The sequence below is a fragment of the Mytilus trossulus genome, chromosome 5 (genome assembly GCF_036588685.1).
Source record: "Mytilus trossulus isolate FHL-02 chromosome 5, PNRI_Mtr1.1.1.hap1, whole genome shotgun sequence".
Classification (NCBI taxonomy): Eukaryota; Metazoa; Mollusca; class Bivalvia; order Mytilida; family Mytilidae; genus Mytilus; species Mytilus trossulus.
In genome coordinates, this window is record NC_086377.1 from 3,694,807 (window position 1) to 3,714,488 (window position 19,682).

The 19,682-nt window shown below is 35.9% G+C and overlaps 1 protein-coding gene across 1 annotated transcript in view; it reads left to right on the forward strand.

Annotated features, from left to right (window-relative positions):
* The window catches only part of LOC134718461 (uncharacterized), a 51,494-nt gene that overhangs the window by 4,661 nt on the left and 27,151 nt on the right, over positions 1-19,682 (forward strand). The gene's annotated exons all lie outside the window — the stretch shown is intronic.

Consider the following 19,682-nt stretch of genomic DNA (forward strand, 5'->3'; position numbering starts at 1 on the left):
TTGATGACACACTACACCTGATCAAATGACTATTGATGACACACTCCAGTTGACCAACTTTTTCTTGATGACACACTCCACCTGACCATCTTTCTCCTTATGACACACAACACCTGACCAGCTTTCTCCTGATGACACACTTTAGCTGGCCAATTTTCTCTTGATGACACACCCCACTGGACCAACTTTTTGTTGTTGACACACTCCACCGGGCCTACTTTCTCTTGATGACACACAACACCTTGTCAACTTTCTCTTGATAACACATTCAATCAGACCAACTTTCTCCTGATGACACACTTAAGCTGGACAAGTTGATCTTTATGACACACTTCACTTTGCCAACTTTCTTTTGATGACACACTCCACCTGACCAACTTTCTCTTGATGACACACTCCACCTGACCAACTTTCTCTTGATGACACACTCCACCTGACCAACTTTCTCTTGATGACATACTCCACCTGACCAACTTTCTCTTGATGACACACTCCACCTGACCAACTTTCTCTTGATGACACACTCCACCTGACCAACTTTCTCTTGATGACACACTCCACCTAACCAACTTTCTTTTGATGACACACTCCACCCGACCAACTTTCTCTTGATGACACACTCCACCTGACCAACTTTCTTTTGATGACACACTCCACCTGACAAACTTTCTCTTGATGACACACTATACCTGGCCAACTTTCTCCTGATGACACACTCCACCTGACCAACTTTCTTTTGATGACACATTCCACCTGACCAACTTTCTTTTGATGACACACTCCACCTGACAAACTTTCTTTTGATGACACTCTCCACCTGACCAACTTTCTCTTTATGACACACTTCACTTTTTGCCAACTTGCTTTTGATGACACACTCCACCTGACAAACTTTCTCTTGATGACACACTCCACCTGACAAACTTTCTTTTGATGACACACTCCACCTGACAAATTTCTTTTGATGACCCTCTCCACCTGACCAACTTTCTCTTTATGACACACTTCACTTTGCCAACTTGCTTTTGATGACACACTCCACCTGACAAACTTTCTCTTGATGACACACTACCTGGCCAACTTTCTCCTGATGACACACTTCACCTGACAAACTTTCTTTTGATGACACACTCCACCTGACAAACTTTCTTTTGATGACACTCTCCACCTGACCAACTTTCTCCTGATGACACACTCCACCTGACAAACTTTCTTTTGATGACACTCTCCACCTGACCAACTTTCTCCTGATGACACACTCCACCTGACAAACTTTCTTTTGATGACACTCTCCACCTGACAAACTTTCTCCTGATGACACACTCCACCTGACAAACTTTCTCTTGATGACACTCTCCACCTGACCAACTTTCTCCTGATGACACACTCCACCTGACAAACTTTCTCTTGATGACACACTCCACCCGACCAACTTTCTCCTGATGACACACTCCACCTGAAAAACTTTCTTTTGATGACACACTCCACCTAACCAACTTTCTATTGGTGACACACTCCACCTGACCTTTCTCTTGATGACACACTACACCTTGTCAACCTTGTTTTGATGACACACTACACCTGACCAACTTTCTATTGTTGACACACTACACCTGACCAACTTTCTATTGGTGACACACTTCACCTGTCCAACTTTCTCTTGATGACACACTCCACCTGACCAACTTTCTCTTGATGACACACTCCACCTGACTAACTTTCTTTTGATGACACACTCCACCTAACCAACTTTCTCTTGATGACACACTACAACTGACCAACTTTGTCTTGATGACACACTACACCTGACCAGCTTTCTCCTGATGACACACTTTAGCTGGCCAATTTTCTCTTGATGACACACCCCACCGGACCAACTTTTTGTTATTGACACACTCCAACGGGCCTACTTTCTCTTGATGACACACAACACCTTGTCAACTTTCTCTTGATAGCACATTCAATCAGACCAACTTTCTCCTGATGACACACTTAAGCTGGACAAGTTGATCTTTATGACACACTTCACTTTGCCAACTTTCTTTTGATGACCCTCTCCACCTGACCAACCTTCTCTTTATGACGCACTTCACTTTGCCAACTTGCTTTTGATGACACACTCCACCTGACAAACTTTCTCTTGATGACACACTATACCTGGCCAACCTTCTCCTGATGACACACTCCACCTGACCAACTTTCTTTTGATGACACATTCCACCTGACCAACTTTCTCTTGATGACACACTCCACCTAACCAACTTTCTTTTGATGACACACTCCACCTGACCAACTTTCTTTTGATGACACACTCCACCTGACAAACTTTCTTTTGATGACACTCTCCACCTGACCAACTTTCTCTTTATGACACATTTCACTTTGCCAACTTGCTTTTGATGACACACTCCACCTGACAAATTTCTTTTGATGACCCTCTCCACCTGACCAACTTTCTCTTTATGACACACTTCACTTTGCCAACTTGCTTTTGGTGACACACTCCACCTGACCAATTTTCTCTTGATGACACACTATACCTGGCCAACTTTCTCCTGATGACACACTTCACCTGACAAACTTTCTTTTGATGACACACTCCACCTGACAAACTTTCTTTTGATGACACTCTCCACCTGACCAACTTTCTCCTGATGACACACTCCACCTGACAAACTTTTCTTGATGACACACTCCACCCGACCAACTTTCTCCTGATGACACACTCCACCTGACAAACTTTCTTTTGATGACACACTCCACCTAACCAACTTTCTTTTGGTGACACACTCCACCTGACCAACTTTCTCTTGATGACACACTACACCTTGTCAACCTTCTTTTGATGACACACTACGCCTGACCAACTTTCTATTGTTGACACACTACACCTGACCAACTTTCTATTGGTGACACACTTCACCTGTCCAACTTCCTCTTGATGACACACTCCACCTGACCAACTTTCTCTTGATGACACACTCCACCTGACTAACTTTCTTTTGATGACACACTCCACCTAACCAACTTTCTCTTGATGACACACTACAACTGACCAACTTTGTCTTGACGACACACTACACCTGACCAGCTTTCTCCTGATGACACACTTTAGCTGGCCAATTTTCTCTTGATGACACACCCCACCGGACCAACTTTTTGTTGTTGACACACTCCACCGGGCCTACTTTCTCTTGATGACACACAACACCTTGTCAACTTTCTCTTGATAACACATTCAATCAGACCAACTTTCTCCTGATGACACACTTAAGCTGGACAAGTTAATCTTTATGACACACTTCACTTTGCCAACTTTCTTTTGATGACACACTCCACCTGACCAACTTTCTCTTGATGACACACTACAACTGACCAACTTTGTCTTGACGACACACTACACCTTACCAGCTTTCTCCTGATGACACACTTTAGCTGGCCAATTTTCTCTTGATGACACACCCCACCGGACCAACTTTTTGTTGTTGACACACTCCACCGGGCCTACTTTCTCTTGATGACACACAACACCTTGTCAACTTTCTCTTGATAACACATTCAATCAGACCAACTTTCTCCTGATGACACACTTAAGCTGGACAAGTTGATCTTTATGACACACTTCACTTTGCCAACTTTCTTTTGATGACACACTCCACCTGACCAACTTTCTCTTGATGACACACTCCACCTGACCAACTTTCTTTTGATGACACACTCCACCTGACAAACTTTCTTTTGATGACACACTCCACCTGACAAACTTTCTTTTGATGACACATTCCACCTGACCAACTTTCTTTTGATGACACACTCCACCTGACAAACTTTCTTTTGATCACACATTCCACCTGACCAACTTTCTCTTTATGACACACTTCACTTTGCCAACTTGCTTTTGATGACACACTCCACCTGACAAACTTTCTCTTGATGACACACTCCACCTGACAAACTTTCTTTTGATGACACACTCCACCTGACAAATTTCTTTTGATGACCCTCTCCACCTGACCAACTTTCTCTTTATGACACACTTCACTTTGCCAACTTGCTTTTGATGACACACTCCACCTGACAAACTTTCTTTTGATGACACACTCCACCTGACAAACTTTCTTTTGATGACACACTCCACCTGACAAACTTTCTTTTGATGACACATTCCACCTGACCAACTTTCTTTTGATGACACACTCCACCTGACAAACTTTCTTTTGATCACACATTCCACCTGACCAACTTTCTCTTTATGACACACTTCACTTTGCCAACTTGCTTTTGATGACACACTCCACCTGACAAACTTTCTCCTGATGACACACTCCACCTGACAAACTTTTCTTGATGACACACTCCACCCGACCAACTTTCTCCTGATGACACACTCCACCTGACAAACTTTCTTTTGATGACACACTCCACCTAACCAACTTTCTTTTGGTGACACACTCCACCTGACCAACTTTCTCTTGATGACACACTACACCTTGTCAACCTTCTTTTGATGACACACTACGCCTGACCAACTTTCTATTGTTGACACACTACACCTGACCAACTTTCTATTGGTGACACACTTCACCTGTCCAACTTCCTCTTGATGACACACTCCACCTGACCAACTTTCTCTTGATGACACACTCCACCTGACTAACTTTCTTTTGATGACACACTCCACCTAACCAACTTTCTCTTGATGACACACTACAACTGACCAACTTTGTCTTGACGACACACTACACCTGACCAGCTTTCTCCTGATGACACACTTTAGCTGGCCAATTTTCTCTTGATGACACACCCCACCGGACCAACTTTTTGTTGTTGACACACTCCACCGGGCCTACTTTCTCTTGATGACACACAACACCTTGTCAACTTTCTCTTGATAACACATTCAATCAGACCAACTTTCTCCTGATGACACACTTAAGCTGGACAAGTTAATCTTTATGACACACTTCACTTTGCCAACTTTCTTTTGATGACACACTCCACCTGACCAACTTTCTCTTGATGACACACTACAACTGACCAACTTTGTCTTGACGACACACTACACCTTACCAGCTTTCTCCTGATGACACACTTTAGCTGGCCAATTTTCTCTTGATGACACACCCCACCGGACCAACTTTTTGTTGTTGACACACTCCACCGGGCCTACTTTCTCTTGATGACACACAACACCTTGTCAACTTTCTCTTGATAACACATTCAATCAGACCAACTTTCTCCTGATGACACACTTAAGCTGGACAAGTTGATCTTTATGACACACTTCACTTTGCCAACTTTCTTTTGATGACACACTCCACCTGACCAACTTTCTCTTGATGACACACTCCACCTGACCAACTTTCTTTTGATGACACACTCCACCTGACAAACTTTCTTTTGATGACACACTCCACCTGACAAACTTTCTTTTGATGACACATTCCACCTGACCAACTTTCTTTTGATGACACACTCCACCTGACAAACTTTCTTTTGATCACACATTCCACCTGACCAACTTTCTCTTTATGACACACTTCACTTTGCCAACTTGCTTTTGATGACACACTCCACCTGACAAACTTTCTCTTGATGACACACTCCACCTGACAAACTTTCTTTTGATGACACACTCCACCTGACAAATTTCTTTTGATGACCCTCTCCACCTGACCAACTTTCTCTTTATGACACACTTCACTTTGCCAACTTGCTTTTGATGACACACTCCACCTGACAAACTTTCTCTTGATGACACACTATACCTGGCCAACTTTCTATTGGTTACACAGTTCACCTGTCCAACTTTCTCTTGATGACACACTCCACCTGACCAACTTTCTCTTGATGACACACTCCACCTGACTAACTTTCTTTTGATGACACACTCCACCTAACCAACTTTCTCTTGATGACACACTACAACTGACCAACTTTGTCTTGATGACACACTGCACCTGACCAACTTTGTCTTGATGACACACTGCATCTGGCCAACTTTCCTTTGATGACACACTCCACCTGACAAACTTTTTTTTGATGACACTCAACCTGACCAACTTTGTCTTGATGACACACTCCACCTGACCAACTTTCTCTTGATGACACACTCCACCTGACCAACTTTCTCTTGACGACACACTGCACCTGACCAACTTTCTCTTGATGACACACTCCACCTGACCAACTTTCTCTTGATGACACACTGCACCTGACCAACTTTCTCTTGATGACACACTACACCTGGCCAACTTTCTCTTTGTGACACACTGTACCTGGCCAACTTTCTCTTGATGACACACTCCACCTAACCAACTTTCTCTTGATGACACACTCCACCTGACAAACTTTCTCTTGATGACACACTCCACCTAACCAACTTTCTCTTGATGACACACTCCACCTGGCCAACTTTCACTTGATGACACTCTCAACCTGGCCAACTTTCTCTTGATGACACACTCCACCTGACCAACTTTCTCTTGTTGACACACTCCACCTAACCAACTTTCTCTTGATGACACACTCCACCTAACCAACTTTCTCTTGATGACACTCTCCACCTGACCAACTTTGTCTTGATGACACACTCCACCTAACCAACTTTCTCTTGATGACACACTCCACCTGACCAACTTTCTCTTGATGACACACTGCACCTGACCAACTTTCTCTTGATGACACACTACACCTGGCCAACTTTCTCTTTGTGACACACTGTACCTGGCCAACTTTCTCTTGATGACTCACTCCACCTAACCAACTTTCTCTTGATGACACACTCCACCTGACAAACTTTCTCTTGATGACACACTCCACCTAACCAACTTTCTCTTGATGACACACTCCACCTGGCCAACTTTCACTTGATGACACTCTCAACCTGGCCAACTTTCTCTTGATGACACACTCCACCTAACCAACTTTCTCTTGATGACACACTCCACCTAACCAACTTTCTCTTGATGACACACTCCACCTAACCAACTTTCTCTTGATGACACACTCTACCTGACTAACTTTGTTTTGATGACATTTTGCACCTGGCCAACTATCTCTTGATGACACACTGTACTTGACCAACTGTCTCTAAATGACACACTCTACCTGACCATTTTTTTTCTTATTGACACATTCCACCTGACCAACTTCCTCTTAATGACACACTCAACCTGACCAACTTTCTCTTAATGACACACTCCACCTGACCATTTTTCTTTTGATGACACACTTCACCTGGCCAACTTTCTCTTGATGACACACTGTACCTGACAAACTTTCTCTTAATGACTCATTTCACCTGGCCAACTTTCTCTTGATGATACACTCCACCTGACCAACTTTATTTTGATGACACAATCGACCTGTCCAACTTGCTTTTGATGACACATTACAACTGTCCAACTCTGTCTTGATGACACACTCCACCTGACCAACTTTCTCTTAATGACACACTCCACCTGACCATTTTTCTTTTGATGACACACTGCACCTGGCCAACTTTTCCTTGATGACGCACTCCACCTGACCAACTTTCTCTTGATGACACATTTCACCTGGCCAACTTTCTCTTGATGACACACTCTACCTTGCCAACTTTCTCTTGATGACACACTCCACCTGACCAACTTTATTTTGATGACACAATCGACCTGTCCAACTTGCTTTTGATGACACATTACAACTGTCCAACTTTGTCTTGATGACACACTCCACCTGACCAACTTTCTCTTGATGACACTCTCCACCTAACCAACTTTCTTTTGATGACACATTTCACCTGGCCAACTTTCTCTTGATGACACTCTCCACCTAACCAACTTTCTTTTGATTACACATTTCACCTGGCCAACGTTCTCTTGATGACACACTCCACCTGACCAACTTTCTTTTGATGACACTCTCCACCTTACCAACTTTCTCTTGATGACACAATTCACCTGGCCAACTTTCTCTTGACGACACACTCCACCTGACCAACTTTCTCTTGATGACACTCTCCACCTAACCAACTTTCTCTTGATGACATTTTGCTCCTGGCCAACTATCTCTTGATGACACACTGTACTTGACCAACTGTCTCTAAATGACACACTCTACCTGACCATTTTTTTTCTTAATGACACATTCCACCTGACCAACTTCCTCTTAATGACACACTCAACCTGACCAACTTTCTCTTAATGACACACTCCACCTGACCATTTTTCTTTTGATGACACACTGCACCTGGTCAACTTTCTCTTGATGACACACTGTACCTGACCAACTTTCTCTTAATGACTCATTCCACCTGACCAACTTTCTCTTGATGAAACACTCCACCTGACCATTTTTCTTTTAATAACATTTTGCACCTGGCCAACATTCTCTTGATGACACACTGTACTTGACCAACTGTCTCTAAATGACACACTCTGCCTGACCATTTTTTTCTTAATGACACATTCCACCTGACCAACTTCCTCCTAATGTCACATTCCACCTGGCCCACTTTGTTTTGATGACACATTTACACCTGGCCAACTTTCTCCTGATGACACACTACACCAGCATGACCAGACCAACTTTCTCTCAAAATGAACCTGGTCAACTGTCACACTGCACTTGATCAGATAGTAGGAGTTTTATTTCCCCAACAGACTTTAAAGCTTTAATATACTACATATTTTAGTTTATGATGTTAGCAAAAGTGAATGGAAATAGATAGATGATCAATATAAAATTTGTGGGCGTATTATAATAGATGCATCATTGTGTTGTTTAGGTGTAAAACAGTAACCTCTTCTCAGTAGGATGTATCACAATAGGCTATCATAATGAAGGCAAACGTTGCTGTACAATTATTTAATATATTTATTAACCGAATTATTTAACTGATGATTGATTACTTCCCTTGATATAGGGAACATAGAACTTGTCTTGATTGGTCATTGAAGCAATAAATTAGTAACAGTACTCCACAAAGTTGAAATTGGATGGTTCATTTTCATGAGTCTATACCAATATCATCATTTTCCTACGAGATTTTATTCATATATTTTATGACCAAATATGATATAAGTTTGATTAAATTGATATAGTATAGTAGGCCATGGACTTATATTAATTCTGGTTTGATTAATTTTGTAAGCTAATTATGAAGCTTTATATATGTCATTAGTTATGAAATCTGGTACATATTTATTACTGATAGATAATTATAAAGATTGTGTCAAGGGTATCTCTTTCATGACAATATTTTATCAAAATTATGAATTTAATGATTAATTTATATATTGTGGTATTTCATGAAAACTTATGAGTACATATATCAATTAAAATCACTCTATAATCAATAAAACATGCATAATAATTTAGTGTGTGCTCTTTTCATATTTTAATATGAATAAAACTTCTCAGCTATTTTAACATTGGGAGAATGTAATACTGTGGATTCATTCTGTGGGTATTCTTGGATTAAGGAAAACTTACATGTTCATGGACAATTTAATTTCATGGTTTTGCCTTAGTTTGCATACCACATTTTTCATTCCTTAAAAATTTAATTTCATCATGTTCATGGTTCACCTGTCATGCCTGTACTAACAAAATACATGAAAATTGGTATTCATCGAATTATAATGAATTCACAATACCATAATATATAGATTTTAATTATCCTGCACAAGATAAAGAAGATTTGTATTAACCCTTATACACATGCAGGTAATTAATTTAATTTGCATTGATTTAAATTTTTTAAAATTATTTTTTTTTATGAAAAAATGTATTTAGAATGGAAATCATGTACAAAACAAATGTATAGATTTTTTTTTATGAACATTTAACAAGGGAAAGTTGTATGAACAATTTATATATTTTGAAAAAATTAGCAACACATTGAAAAAGGAAAATCTTGTCAAATGTAATATGAACAGCACTAATGTTTCAACAAGGGAAAGTTGCATGAACCATTTATAACATGCTGATCATGATGTACTCTAAGAACTCTCATTATTAGTTTGAATAAACTGCATTTTTTCCCACTAAACGTCAAATTTTTGTCATGTCGCGACAAACAATGAATTGATCTCCATCTACTGGGGAAATTAAATAGCACAATGTTTGTAATTCCAATTTACTAATTGAACAATCACTTGGGCGTTTGTAACTAATACTATGCAGTAGTTGGCTGTGAAAGCTTTTTGATAACCTAGATTAAATTCTTTAATTAAATAAAAGCACATGGGACTTTGATAAAATAATAATGGGAGAGGGATTCTGTCAGATGTATTATGGGTAGGGTTATGTTAAACTCAATAAAAATGAGTATCTGTCATAGAAGAAATTTATAATACAGTATTGTCTGTGACTAGCAGAGGTTATAATGGAATAGTAAAATTTTATTTGTTTTACATTTAATATTTTTATTCCTTGAATATTTAGGACTTTAAGATTTGATTATCATATGAGTATGAGAAAAAAATGTGCAATGTTAATACATTTATAATTGGAAATAAATTAGATTGCCAAAAAAAATGACTTCTTAAGTTGATAACCTGTGGAGTTTTGCAATGCTGACAACTCAGGAGAATTTTTAAATTGCAAGAGGTTTTATGGATATGCAATGGGAACAAACTAGTGCCTTCAATGTTACTAAGTTATTACTGCTGTAACTATTAAGTGACTGCTGACCTTTGATATAAGACTTAAAAGTGATCTGAAAAAAATCATTACCGAGATGATATTTTAATTCACCTTGAGACAAAACCACCTTGTAACATATTTGTCATAGTACTTGATCTAAAGTGTGGGCAACCATTGGTTATTTGGCTTTTTGTGGATTCTACATCTTCTGGAGTCTAGACCCTTCATCTAACAACAACCTGTTTGATGGAGTTATATGTTTATCAGTGAATTTGGCATAAAACTTCATTCTTCATTAGCAGGTGTTATTTCTGAAAATTTAATCTTAATTTACTTAATTTACTTGTCACACAGTAATAAGTAATTTTTACTTCAGTGTTGACTCTTTGGATAACATTGAAGAAAACGCAATCAATTGACATTAATCATATTTTAGTTCTGTACTTTGAAATTGCATTTACAATTAAGCAACTACATACTCAGTAAATTCTGTGCAGTGATTTTGGAGGTCTTGTTTCTTGCATAAAGTTAGCTGCTAACCGACCTTGAACCAATGACTGTGAATATTCAAGTTTTAACTGACCTTGAACCCTCGAACCAGTGACAGTGTGTATATTCAAGTTTTAACTGACCTTGAACCCTTGAACCAGTGACAGGTCTTATTTTCGTGCATATAGTTGAGTTTTAAGTGACCTTGAACCAATGACAGGTCGACAGTTGGTAGTAACCCGGGCTGTAGTTCACATCTCAGCAGAAGGTACAGATAATGACAGACTTGTACAAGGTAAAGTTTATACTGTAAATTCAGAAATTATTGTGATGTTTTTATTATTGCGAAAAATGTGAAGGGGTTATAATTGCAATAATTTTAACTCACAGTTTGAAATTTCTTACATGAACTGAACAGGATTTTTCTCAATATTGCAAAAATTCAAATTGCATTTTAGTTATAATAACAAAATTGCATTAATAAATGCACACTATAATTTCTGAATTTACAGTTAGGAGTTTACTAGTGTGTTTATTTGTCAATTCAGCTTGTATTTTGGTTGATTCACTGAATATAGTTTGAAATGTTATGAGTAGAGACAACTGTCATTTCATATAGAATTTTGGCATGTGCAAATATGGTTTCATTCTAACAGCGAACAATAGATTGACTGTTTTCTTTTCATTTTGAATGGAATATTTTTTTGACATTTTATTGAACAGAGAATTTTTTACTAAACTAAAATGCATATCTAGTAGTTGTTATTTCAGAACACTTAATTATAAATTGATATCAAATTTCTATAATCAGCTGTAATGGGTCATTACTAGTACAAAAAGACTATACAATGTAATTACTGGAAGTCTGTATTACAACCAGAACATTGAAATCAGCTGTAAGATTTAATTACAATGTCCAATATACAAACATAAAAAGTCAATATAAAGAAAATTACAGAAAATAACAACTTATAGATCTACTGTCAGAAAATGATTGATGTTAATTTAGAAAGGGCCATACAAAGGGATTCTTAAATGTTTAAAATTACTCATTCTTTTAAATAAATTAAAAAAAAGGGTAGGTGATATGCATTTTTAAATTGTTTAAATTCAAGACTCTAAGATCTACACAGAATCTTATTGATGTCCTCTATTGCCTTATTTAATCACTTATTATCCCCATTCAGTGTGAGTAATCAGTAACTGCAAATTATTGCAAGTTGTATAAAGAAATCCTAAAGAGGAAAGTTTGATAGTTTAAGATAAAATCTGTGATGAATCTTTACTTTGGATTTTCTTCTGCCTATTGGATTTGTGAAACTTGTTAATTATATTCTATTTGAATGACTGTATTAGTTAATAGTTTCAAATTGTGGAAATTGGAATGAAATTTTTGTGGTGTATGGATATTTGCGTGTTTTTGTTCAGATATCAAAGAATTAGACACTAACGTTTAATGATGACAGATTGTTCTGTTGGAAAAAAATATGTATAAAGACCAGAAGTCCTAATTATTCCACAGAGATTTGGAAAGTAACTGTTTGCTATTGATTGAATGATAATATTTTGAAAAACTCTATCAATTCAACAAAAAGTCTGATAAAATGTTCTCTTAATTGAGAACTATCAGTGTTGAACTGTGAAGAAAAAACACAATTTAATTATCTTTTTTGCTTAAAGATAGGAATTTAGAATTAGAATTAATAGAATAGAGTAGAAAAACATGGGCACTTAAAGATTTTACTCATGAAAACAAGTTTAAATCTAATTTGTTGGTTTAATAAATCCAAAAAATGTTCAATTAAATTGCAAAATATCTGCAGTTAAAGGTTCATAACCATTTGAATGTAACAGTTGTTAATTATTGAAATCGTTTAGATTTACGTCAAGGATTCGTAACAGTGAATGAAATTCTTTATTCAGACATTTTCAACTGTAGTGCTATAATACCTAATTAATACATTTATTACAATATTTGGATTTATATAAATTGATAAAATGGAAAACAACAATCATAAATCACTAGAAGGAAAATATAGAAGATCTAATTCTTTGATGTATAGTACCGAAAATGTAAAAATGTCTGAACAATTAAGAGGGAGACGTTCTAACTCAATTATGTCTAGTATGGATAGTCTAGCAAAGATGCAACTAGGTAAGTTGATTAGTGACATTTTGTTCTTTGTAAGTCTAAGTGAGGAGGCTAGAATGTAGCAAGAGGATTGGATTTTGTTCTACAACTGAATTTTTTGTACTTTTTTTTTTGCTCACTTGACACATACATATATATATAGTGCAATTGTAAGCTTTATATTTTCAATTTTATAATTTTACTGTTTGCAAAAGTATGAATTATTCAATTACTTAGGATTTTCTTATCCCAGGCAAAGATTACCATAGTAAGTTGTATTTGGCACATCGTTTTGAAATTTGTGTCCTCAATGCTTTACCTCTTTGTATCTTGTTTGGGTTTTGAAATTATTTATTTTGATCTGATTCTCACTGACAAGTCTTATGTAGAACAAGCAATCAAATTATAAGCCTGGTACCTTTAATAATTAACTATTTGCAATCACATAGCATTCAATTGATAAATTCAGCAGATGTTTAACTTTTTCAAAGATTATCTCCTCTGAAATTACTGAGTCAAATTTGATTGAACTCAACCACAGTCAATATTTTGGTACCTTTTACTACATTGTAGTATCTAGTTTTTAAAATGTGTACAATGAATGTCACTGCATTAATTGTGTATTTTACTTTTTTGTTTTATTATTGCCTTTTATCTTGAAATCATAAAAATAATAATAGATCAACAAAACAATAAAATTATTAGCAAGACCATCTACAAATTATAATAAAAATAAGAAGATGTGGTATGCCTGGGAATGAGAGTACTCTAAACAAGAGACCATATGACACAGAAGTTAACAAAGTTCTATATGTTGCATACAGTCTTCAGCAATTAGTAAAACCCATACTGCATAGTCAGGTATCAAAGGCCCTGAAATATGACAAATGTAAAATAATTAAAAACTAGAAAACTAAAAGGACTTGATTTATTTATAAAACAATAGAAGAAAAACAAAGATGATATACAGCAACAAACTACAACCCTATTGGTATAAATTTGGGTTTTAAGGATGAATATTTTACGATTTTTGGTGTTTTTGGCAGAACACATACATAACATATAGAAGAACCAGAAAAAAAGCTACACATATATTAGCAATAAAAGTTCAACCCTTAGTAGTCCACATCTAATTGCTAGAATTTTGTTTTTTATCATGTGTCTGGATAACTCCTTTTTATGACACATGTCCATGAGTCAGACGTGTTTTATGCATGTTAAAGTATAAATTGGGGGAGAAATGTGATTACTTGGTCTGTACATATTAATATGGATGCAGTGACCTTTATAATTGTTAGGTGATATATGTACCATTGGGAAAGGATTACTAATTTGTTAAGTGATGTGTTCTTCTGTTTTTTTGTTGGCATTGGGAAGGAGATACAGGGGCTACCAATGGGAGTGTATACAGAAATAATGGATATCTTGTGACAAATTCTTGAGAACTTGAAAATGATGTTAAAATTCTTGGTAACTTGAAAACAATGTAAAAGCGCTTGATTATTTAAAAATGATGTAAAACTCTTGATTAATTGAAAATGATGTTAAAATGCTTGACTAGAAATTAAACTATCATGATAAAAATGATAAATTCACACAAATAACTAAAATTTCCAGACAACAACAAAATAATAAGAAGATGTGCTAAATAAAGGCAACAGTAGTATACCGATGTTCAAAACTCATAAATCCATGGACAAAAAACAAAATCGGGGTAACAAACTAAAACCGAGGGAAACGCATTTAATATAAGAGGAGAACAACGACACAACACTGAAATGTAACACACAAAGAGACAGACCTAGAATCAGACAAAATCCCATGAGAATAACAAACATAACATCAAAACCAAATACATGAATTTGAGATCGACAAGTACCTTGACACGTCTTATCGCAATGTGAATTTACACTAAAAAATAAGAGAAAACAAACGACGCAACGTTAAAATGTGACACACACAGAAATGAACAATAATATAACAATGGCTTTCTTCCTCACTTGGTACAGGACATTTTTAAAGGGAAAAAAATGGTGGGTTGAACCTGGTTTTGTGGCATGCCAAACCTCGCACTTTAATGGGATTGTTAAATATAACATTGAAATGACAACATAATATTACAGGACTACAATACAAATAAATAGGAGAACATATTAGACACAGAAACACATGATAGAAAACAAAAAGCATCAGGTTTGAAATTTAATACGCCAAAAACGCGCCTTGTGCACACAAGACTCACCAGTGACGCCTAGATATAAAAGATTGAAAGTGAAAAAAAGTACAAAGAGATATACATAATGAAACTAAAGTATTAACTAATTACAGAAAACTAAACCCGAATACATAATGCTAAGACCAACACAGAATAGACACACCAGACACAGTCCAGGCCTCAACTCAATAAATCATAAAAATGACGTCACATACGATGGCGAAAAGGCACAAAAAATATGTTACATTTGAATTTATGAAATTTCTGAAAGAGCACAAAAATAACTTCACATATGAAAAACTATAATTCAAGAACAGCATAGTATATATGTACAGCTAGAACCCAGTAAACCATGAGGGCAGTTTTGAATTAATTGCAAACAATATATTGTAAGTTATGGAATACCAATTTTACATAAATTTCACTGGTATGACCGGGTATGGGTGTACCTTGTACCATGAATTTAAGTGTTTAAAGGGGTATTAATTTATCTATAGGCATATTTGGACACATTGTTAAAACCATGAAATCAAATATAAATTTAAAGAATGAGCAATATTTCCTCATGCAATCTATGAAAATTGGATTTACAAAAATAGCAGTAACTGAATTTTCAAAATTAGCAAAAATTTAGTAAAAATAATCAAACTAGTTTATCATTTGTATATAATAACGGAAGAAGTACCCTATTTATTCCTCCTAGTTGTATTCCCTAACTGTAACAGAATTATTGGATATTAAATGCTAGAACAGGTCCTACTAATATAATCTTTATCACTCCTTAAAGGTTAACATGCCCCTTGATATCATTTTGATATTCACGAAAAAAGTTACCGATTTTTGTCGAAATATAAAATTAGCTGCTATCATATTAACAGTAATAATATTTCTCTCCTGTAGATCTATAAACTTACAATGATAGAGAATTTTTTATATCTTTTTACCAAACTGGAGTTATATTTAAGCAGAATAGATATGATGATGGATGAGGCTTATCAAGTTATGATATATAAATAATTGTGAGATTCGATAGACAATTATTACAAAATATAGACACACTGGAAATTAGATATGGAAAACAATACTCTTTGAACCAGGAGATAATATTGATGTTTTTGTGTTGTTGGATTGCTGTCTGTGTTTTTTTTTATTCATACTTGAAAGCTGTTTCCAGAAAGAAATTTCTGCAGCAAAAAAGTGTTCAAATTTTTTTGACACTACTATAGTTTGATTTCGTTAGAATGTAGAATGAATTCCAGATTTATAGATAAAGCAGGAAGAAATTAGAAACCAATATTTTTGGACTAATATATATTTTTAAGTATAAGTTTGAAAAGCGATCGTTTAGGTCTAACATATTTCTATATATTGGAGGTAGAGGTCTTGTAGGAATTGTCTGTGTTATAAAAATTAACTTTATCAATAATCGGTATGAAAAGATCTATATAATTTATTGCATTGACTGTAAAGTACGAAATACTAACCTGTAGATTGAATACATTTCTGACCAGTTGATATTTAAATATTTGTAATTAACTGATTTATATAAGTAACTGACTTATATATCTGGAGAAAGCTTGTGAGGTGATAGAACAATAACGAACTTTAAAAGACGTGACATAACTAAAAAGTTAATGTGCCCTATTTAACAGTTTGTGTGTGATAATGTAACCTAATTAACAAAAAGTTACTGTAACCTATTTAAAGTGTGATTGACCTAATAACTAAAAAGTGAACATAACTTAATCGACAGCTTGTGTGACTTAAAACTTATTTAACAATTCATGTGACATGACCTATTTATAAGTTTGTGAGATTTTCTTAATGACTTCCTGTTCTTGCGGAGATGTTATCTGGACTAGATTATTTCAAAACTTAAAAAAGCAAACCAGCACAATCACACCAAGTCATAATATGGCAGATGAATATTGCATCTTAGGGGAGGAGGTTAAAACTTTCGTCCGGCAGAGAAGTATCAGTGGAAGTAGTAATAAGTCGTCTAAAGGGTCTTCACAAACCAATACACAACGACCTCCATTTAAAAGAGTTCCGCTGGCACTAACCCTATCACATTGGGATTCTATTGATCACACCTGTAAGCCTGTTATTGGAAATGGTAAGTTCAATGATGCTCCACTCATAAAGTTTACAGTTATGGGGCAGATCCCAGTGGCAGATCCAGAAATTTTCATAAGTGGGGGCCCACTGACTGCCTAAGAGGGGGCCCGATCCAGTCACGCTTCTGTGATTCCCTATATAAGCAACCAATTTTTTTTCCAAAAAGAAGGGGGGCTGCATGATCCCGGGCCCCCCACCTATATCTGCCTCTGGATCCAGCCAATTCTTAAAGGAGGGGGGTTGGTTCTAACCCAGGTCATAGTGGGGGAGGGGGATGGGTTCCCCATTGAAATGCATTGATAAAAAAAGGGGGGTTTCAACCCCTGATATGGAAATATTTTGGTGTCTTAAATTTAGAGAAATCATCATGTGACATGATTAAGTTGAGTTAATTATGTGTACTTTAATGATTTGGACATCCTAAGAAGGAATTTTATTAGATGATAGATTAAAATGATGACTTTTGGACTAATTAGTGTGAATTTGTTTACTCAAAACTTAGGTATTAGGTATAAATTTGTTGTCAATTCAATACCTCAGGACAGAGAAGGATATTTACACACTAGGCTTAGCACCCCCTGCTTAGCACCCCAGGCTCAGCACTCCAGTAGAAGTCATAGTATTCACACTTTCACATGCACAGGCTCAGCACCCCAGGCATGTGAAATAGCATGCATGCAGGCCTATTAAAATCAAATCTTCAAGTGAACAGAAAATTGCTTAAATTTTCCAAAAAAATAGCTTCATGTAGGATCATGAAGTTTTAAAAGTTTGTTGTGAAGACGGGAGTCATATTGTATTGACATTTACCATTGCATGGCTTGAAATTAAATTAGACAATCTTACTTTGAGTTTGGTGTTAGTTCTGTAAGATTTTTTTAATTAAATTCCAAGTCAAATTCTCATACAATGATTTAATGCCTGATATCATTATCATGATTATTGTCTTAAAAAGATTTTTTTTATAAATAATTTTATATTTAATTAAGGTGGTACCTAACACTACAGGGAGATAACTCTGTAAAATCAGCTTAACGTTTTAATTACGTTGTGTTTCAAGGGATTATTAAGCTTCTCAATGATCAAAATAAGTGTTTGTCAAACTGCTATATAACCAGTGGAATTTTTCTGATAAAACCGTCAGTTCAAATTTTTTGATTTTTTTATATTTTTGTAAAAGGTTCAAAGTAAGTACTTTAAAGTAAGTCAAAATTTTATGAAAATTTAATGAGCCAAATAAGTTTTAGTGAAGGTGTTATGTACCACCTCAAATGTTTTAAAAGGAATAAGCTTGATTGTTTACACAATACAAACATGACAAATATGATCTGAATTTTTTCCTCATATGTAAATATTTGTCCAATATGTATCTCCATGACATGTAAAAAAACTGACATGTAAGGGACGGACAGATAGAAGGTAATGGTTTTATATTTCACTTATATCAATGTACTTAGCAAGCTATGTTTTCAACATAAAGAGGGGAGAAAATGTTGTGGAAGGAGGGGCACAGGGGAGGGGGGAATTCATACACTTCATTGGAGAAATTTAAAGAGAACACAATTTACATTTTATTTAATTTATTAATCATAGACTGGCATTATGTTTTTCTAGTCTGCATGTACATAATGATATATGTTATTCTTAAAGTTTATTATCTGGTCATTTGTCCAGTAATCAGGTCAAATATTCTGATTTAAATTGATTACTATAAGTTTGTGCTAGGATGAAGAATGTTGTCTTGTATTTAGTTGTAATCTCTGCCCTGTCTTTTTATATTTTACTCTTCTGTCCTCTCTTTACTAGTTTATCCAGATTTTTTTTTTACACAAAATGTCATCCTGTTTTTTTTTTACAAAGATGCTCATTCTGCCTTTTTTTCAGGTTAAAGTTTTTTGTTTGAGGTAGTTTTGGATGAAGTTAAAATCCAATGAACTTGAAACACATTGCTTATGGCATGTTCTTACTAATTTAAATGCCAAATTAGAGTTTTGACCCCATTTGCATGGTCAACCGAACATAGAAAATGATAGTGAGGATGGGGCATTTGTTTACTATGGACATATTCTTGTTTTTACTTAAATTTAACTCCTGTTT